Here is a 6790-nt window from a genome sequence, read left to right as displayed (position 1 = left end):
GACAGCCTGGTGTTGGCCCCCTTTCCTAAGAATGGAAGTGAATTCTGAAAATCCTTTATATGTAGGCAGTGAAATAATCAGGGAACTGTTATTATAGCTATGCCTGTTCATGTAAAGCGAGCTCGACTCATAAGCAGAAAAAAATGAAGCCCGGGGGCAAGGTGAGCGCTAATACTGCCTGTGCCTCGCCTCCCCGTGAGGAACAGAAGTGCAAGCGAAGGTGGTTGAGTCAGCCTCCAAGCCCAGCCTGCGCCCCCCTCACATCCCTCTGCATCTGCAGGGGAACAGACCATGCTACCACCCCTCGCTCAGTGTTAGGGCTGATGCGTCAGGAACAGGCAGTGCTGTCCGCCCCTTGTTCGGTGCCAGGGCTGATCTGTCAGGATCACCCGTGCTCATCTGGTCCCCCTGTCTTCATCACCAGCCTCCTGCTCGTACCGGGCTTGTTATTAGCATGGTATGTGGTGTTGGGACGGTGCTCAGCCCTCCGAGGGAATCGGCCCTTAGCTGATTCATATTCAACAGGACCGGGGGATGGGTTCTTGTTCCATGTCCTGGATCCCAGGAAGCCCATGCCCTGGACCCTGTAATGCCCAGGGTCTTCCTGAGAAACCCTGGTGCCATTGGAGCACAGCCCGGCCCGGCCCCCTTCAGGTGTCCCCGTTTCTCCGCTTTGTATCTGCACTTGTGTTTAGCAGGTCTTCCAGGACTTAGACGCTGCTTGCTGTGAGCCAGGTTTTGTGTGGAAAAAGGACAGGTCATATGCAGGAGCCTGAGCCCCGGCCCAAGCCAGCGACAAACCAGCCCAGAGCCATCTTTTATGCTTCCAGATTCTGTGACCAAAAACTTACCCATGGACATTGAGGGTGATGCACCTTCTGCTCTGAGACATCTGTGGCCTCAGCTGGAGGGATGGAAAGGATGTGTGGAGCCTCTTCACTGCTGGCCTGGGCTTGGACTTGCTGTGCAGCCTCTCAGTGGCACCGGGGCCCCCATGTGTCACAGCGGCCTCGGGTTGGTGGCACTGCCCCAGGATGTCCCAGGCTTCATGATGTCCAGGCTCCCCTGGCATGGTGGCCTCAGGTCAGTGACCCTGCTCTGACGGACATCCCAGGCTCCATGATGCCAGGGCCTCCTTGTGCCATGGCGGCCTGGGGATGGTGGCACTGCCCCCGGGTGTCCCAGGCACCAAGGCCAGTGTTCCGTCCAGCAAGGGGAAGTTGTACTGTAAGGTCTAGTCTTGGAAGGTGCCTGGGGTCCTGTCCTTCAGAGCAGTCCCATGCCCACCACAAATCAAGCCAGGGGAGGCCCTGCCAGAATTTGCAAGTGTATTTCAGGTGGTCCCACCAGGCCTCTTATTTTGGCCTAGTCGGGTATATAATTCTTTTGTTCTTTGGTTTTTTCAAGACAGGGTCTCACTTTTGTTGCCCAGGCAGTGGCGTGAGCACGGCTTACTGCAGCCTCGACCTCCCAGGCTCAAGCGATCCTCCTGCCTCAGCCTCCTGAGTAGCCAGGACCCACAGGCACATGTCCCCATGCCTGGCTTATTTTTGCATTTTTTGTGGAGAGGGAGTTTTGCAATGTTGCCCAGGCTGGACTCGAACTCCAGGACTTAGGCAGTCCAGCTTCCTCAGCCTCCCAAAATACTGAGATCACAGGCCTGAGCCACCGTGCCCGGCCAAGTATGTTTCTAATCTCAAAATGAAGAGGACCCAGATCCAGTTAATGTTGCTATTGGAACATGCTGCTTATAGTACATTAAGAAAAATCATCCAGAACTTGGAAAAGGGCTGGGCAGACACAGCCCTTCGAGCTTGTCTGAGCCCCTGGAGTCTTTAACCATCTGGAGGGATGTACCGTGTCAGACTCACTGTTGTTGTTGGGCTGAAGCCTAGGTTTCATGAGGTCACGTGTCAGCTTGTAGGACTTTCTCTGGCAAAGATGCGAGTGAGTGACTTCTGTTCCCTGAGAGGCTCATCTCAGGGACTTCATGACCTGAGGGACGGCAGCCTGTTTGAGCTGATCGAGCAATCTCACGCTACCCTTATTTTCTGAAATGCCTGTGAGTGACTTTTCACACGTTCTTTGAGGCGGCTTCATGCCCGTGCTCCTTGTTAATGAGCGAATGCTTTTTTGACCCCTTATCCCCTTTCTTTGGGGTGTTCCAGTCTCGGTTCTTGCGCGTTCTGCTTCCACGGGAACTTCGGAAGCTGTCGAGTGTAGAAAGCACTGAGGAGGCTGTGCTCCCACACCCGTGAGCTTTCCAGGCATTGTTCTCCCCTCAGCGAGGCGATGTCCATGGCACACTGAGGAGACTGTGCTCCTGTCCCCCGTGAGCCTTCCAGGCATCCTCCTCTCCCCTCCAGGGGAACAAGAGGAACCTTTCAAACCCTTCTTAAACTTGTTTTCATGTCTGTTTTAAAAATTTATTTGCATCTTCTCCCTCAGCCAGAAGTGAGGGTGAACGCTGAGTTATTCACGGGAGTCAAGAAACCACACAGAGCCCAAAGTGACGTTTGTTTCCCTGAAATTGACTTGTGTGTGTTCACCCTAAAATGCAACTCAGTAAAACAGGTGTGTTTTGAGGAATGACTTTAAATTACCCAGGCAAAAATGGGACAGTTAAATTTCATCCAGTCTGTGCAGGTGTCCACAACCCACTTCGGTGGTTGCGTGTGAGTTTATGTGGCTTGTGGTTATTTTTTGAAGAAAGAAAATCTGTTGCTGAGGACTTCAGAGGGTGTGCTGGGATTGTGTGGGGTGGACATCGGGGGCTACAGTGTAGCTTCCTTGAAGAGGTTCAAATTAAAGCTGAGCATCCCTAGTCCAAAATGCTCTGAAACCTGAAACATTCTGAACTCCCTCATGACACTCAAAGGAAATGCTCTTCAGAGCACTTTGGATTTCAGGCTGGGGATGCTTAACCAGAAAGTGAAATATTGCAAGATGCTTCTTGTCCCAGGAGCTTGGATAAGGACGTGTGGCCTGTGCCGGGCATCCCTGGCATGCCAGGCAGCCTGGACTAGCTGGACTGGTTTTTGTAGGAGCCACAGGATGGAAGAGGGTCAAAGTGGCCACACGTGGCTCCTGAGAAGGGCGGACCAGAGGGAGGTGGGCGCGGAGGGCAGCAGCGGAGTTCTCAGCGTCCAGGGCTCCTGTCCCTGGTGGAGTTTGAGAGCCTCCTCTAGTTGTGGCCTCTGCCCTGTCAGCAGCCACTGAGGCCTGGAGGGAGCTGGGGGCTGAGGGAGGAAGAAGGGATAGGCCTGCTTCTGAAGAGGGCTGGCGTCAGCCTGTGCTAGCCTGGTGTGTTACTCCTGCCTCCAGGGTGCACAGCCGTGCCTCGTGGTGCAGCGGTTCCCGGGGTGCACAGCACTCTTGTCTGAAGGTAACGGCTTTGTCACCAACCGTTGGAGGCAAGTTACCGGTTTTTTTTCCCCAGTGAAAAGAGGTAGAAAATCTTACAGAAATGCAGTTGCTGCAATGTCTATTTTCCGATAAAACATCGTGCGCTTAGGCTAAATCTGAAAGTATCTCCTAGTGAGTCTCGTGTGTAGAGTAAGGGACAGTTTATGCATATCTTAAAGCAGGTAGCTCTAGGAACGCAGAGCATCCCGGTGCTAGGATGGAGTTTCCCACTAACTCTGGGAGTGGAATCTGTAGAGCCTCGGGTGCTTGCACCATGAGGTTGGCGAGGGTGCACTCACAGCCCTGCCTGTGCCGCGTCCCTTCTGCTGGAGCGTCTGCCGGGGCCTGTGTGGGTCGCCTGAGCGTCGCTGTTCCCTTTTTCACGTGAGCCTTTTTATCGAATACTAGGATAAACTTTACCTCACATACTTTGTGGGGAGAGAGAAAAGTATATCTGAGACTTCTTTAATTATATGTTGGAAAATAGATTTGGGCAAAATATTTCTGCGTATGCATGCTTGGTGGGCATGGGGTTCCCTGCTGCACCCTGAGACAGGTTCACACATTTTGATTTCATCTTGGGTCTATGGCAACAAAACTGTAGAAGTTGGCTATGACTTTTTAAAATCTAGAAATAAACATACAATTGAAATCATGATCTATTGGACTTCTTTGTAAAACCTGATGTGAGCTATCATTTTTGCTTGGTAGATTAACAATTTCATTTTTTATTTAACGTGGCATAGAACGAATGGAACAAATATTCAAACTCAAATTTAAAAATGAGGAATTGTTACCATTTTGTTTTCATATCAACGTTGCTTCACCAAGTTTCTTCTCATTAGTTAGTTGTACTTTCTCTGAATGCGGCATAATTGTTACAGAATTAAGATAAAGGTTGGGCATGCTGGCTTATGCCTGTAATTGCAGCACTTTGGGAGGCCAAAGCAGGAGGATCACTTGAGGTCAAGTAGTTCAAGACCAGCCTGGACAACATAGCAAGACCCCATCTCTATAACAGAAAAATTAGCTGAGTGTGGTGGTGTGTGCCTGTGGTCCCTGCTACTCTGGAGGCTGAGGTGGGAAGATCACTTAAGGCTACAGTGAGCTGCAATTTCTCCACTGTACTCCAGACTTGGTGACAGAGCTGAGACCCTGTCTCAGAAAAAAGAAATCCAGAAATGTCATTTTTTAAAAATCATCCCAAAGGAGAAATTGGTTTTTTCTAAGAATGTAAAGGGTAACTGATAACATTCTTTCCTTGCATTGTTTCTCCTTTTCAAATATTTACAGTATTCTGTCCACATTGTCTCTCATCGTCTCGTTACAAAGCAGCAGGTGTCTTCGAGGTTAGTGGTGTTTCTCTGTGTTGCACTTCGGAGAACAGCCAGCATGAAACCTCTTACCATGATCGTGCGCATTGTAGTCCCAGTTAAAATCCTCTCCAGTGATGTCTGTGCTGCTCATTATAGCAGAACTTGGGTTGTGCTAAAATGTGCATTCAGCTCATGGTTTTAAGTTCATATCTGAGATGATGCTGTAGAATTCATTAATCATATGGGATCAGTAATGATGGCAGGTAATTCTGGCTGATGTCATTTAGAGGATATTATTCACTTCAAGTTAAAACTTCCTTCGTGATAGTCATTTTGGGATTCATTTAAATGTGTGCTTTATTTCATAGCTCAAATTTTCATGAGTCATTTCATAACATAGAATTTTGAAAGCACATTTGGCCAAATCTTTCTAACAAAATGTTTGCTTATGACGTCCCAAGGAAGAGCACTCAGAATTGCTGGTAACTGTGGTACATTTTAAGGTTGATGATAGAAGTCACTTGAACGGTAAGGGCTTCTTTGTGAGGCAGATGGGTTTTGAACCCTGACCCTCCTGATACGTCAGCCCTGACCCTGGCCTTCTCTCCTCTCCACTGGGAGATGAGAAGGTGCCAGTATCCACCTCACAGGCCTTCCTGAGAACGTGGGGCTAAGGGCTCGTGTTCCTCTTGCAGGTGGCGCAGATGTGGGGGCTTGATATACGCACTGCAGGCTGCCAGTGTCGGGGTAATCCAATTTTAGTCAAAAAGTGGGATTTGCTTTGCTCCCCTGCGGACCAGGTGCGGTGCTGCTGCTGCAGCAGGTGTATGGATCCTCTTGGGTGGTCCTCGGTGAACAAGGAGTCACCAATTCCGATTCCCAGGGTTAGATGTGAGGGGACCATGGACCTCATGTGTTCAGAGAGGGGAGGAGTAATAAGCTTCCCTTGTAATTCCAGGACTGTCTATCCCAGGAATACAAACCACTGGCTTTCACCTGATGCTGTCATAGGTGATACTGTATGGAAATGAGGACTCGTGTTCCACATACCTGAGCCAGTACCCGTCTCCCTCCAGGGCCGTGGCCGAGCCCTCCTGATTTCGCTGGGTTGCCAGCCTGGGGATCTCTAGGCCCAGTGACGTCTCCGATCTCGGCTCCCGCTCCCCATGGGGACAGGAGGTGGCTTCAAGAGGCTGGTGATGAATGCCTGAATGAAGTCCACTAGTGACTGCAGTCCTAAGGGCCTCCCCGGGTGTTAGATGTCAGTAAATGACACCTGTGTGTGGATCTCATGTGATGAAACAGCAGGGAAACAAAGGCTTGTGGAGTCTGCAGGTTCTGGACTGGGGGGTGTGTGTACCTGTGTACTTGGTGAGGGGTGTGATGTTTGGAATGAGTGCACGTGTGTCACGTTTGTGCGTGTGTGGTGAGTGTATTTAGCAGGTGTGGGTAGAGCGTGTTCGTGTGTGTTGTATGTATTTGAGGGTGTGTGTGGAGTGTAGTATTGGGTGAAGGGGTGGCATGTGTGGAGTAAGCATGCACACGTGTGTGCTGTGTGTGGGGTTTCTACGTGGTCCTCCCCTGAGCCTGCTCCTGGGCCCTGCTGTCCTGACAGCTTTACAGTTTGGTGTGTTTTTAATTCCGGAAGATTCTGGAACCAAATTCTGAAGCTGTGATCACAAACTTGCAGCCCTGGAGGACGCTGGCCCGTGGAGCCGGCACGAGGGTCTCTGTGCTGGCCTCTCCCTGGGCTCTGTCCACAGCAGAGTGTGTCCGATGATTGAGCTGTGTGGGTCTGTGGCTCCCCCGCCTCAAGTCAGCCCTCAGTTCTCTGTCCTGCCTCTGTTTTTCTTGCTGAGGGGGCTCCAGGAAGTGGTGCCTGGGATGATGTTTTCAACCTGGGGTTGCTTCACCAGCTGCCCAGGTGCTGGCTGCCTGAGCCCTGCTGCTGTCCTGGGTGGACGGGGCTGGCGCAGGAACATCTCTGAACACCTGTAGGAAGGTAGGTTTAGGAACTGCCAGAGGTGAGTGGTTTCCTCCCAGACTTGATTTTTTGGAAATTTCTGGGC

The sequence above is a fragment of the Mandrillus leucophaeus genome, unplaced genomic scaffold (assembly GCF_000951045.1).
Source record: "Mandrillus leucophaeus isolate KB7577 unplaced genomic scaffold, Mleu.le_1.0 Scaffold352, whole genome shotgun sequence".
Taxonomy (NCBI): Eukaryota; Metazoa; Chordata; class Mammalia; order Primates; family Cercopithecidae; genus Mandrillus; species Mandrillus leucophaeus.
Note: the sequence above shows the minus strand (reverse complement) of the source record.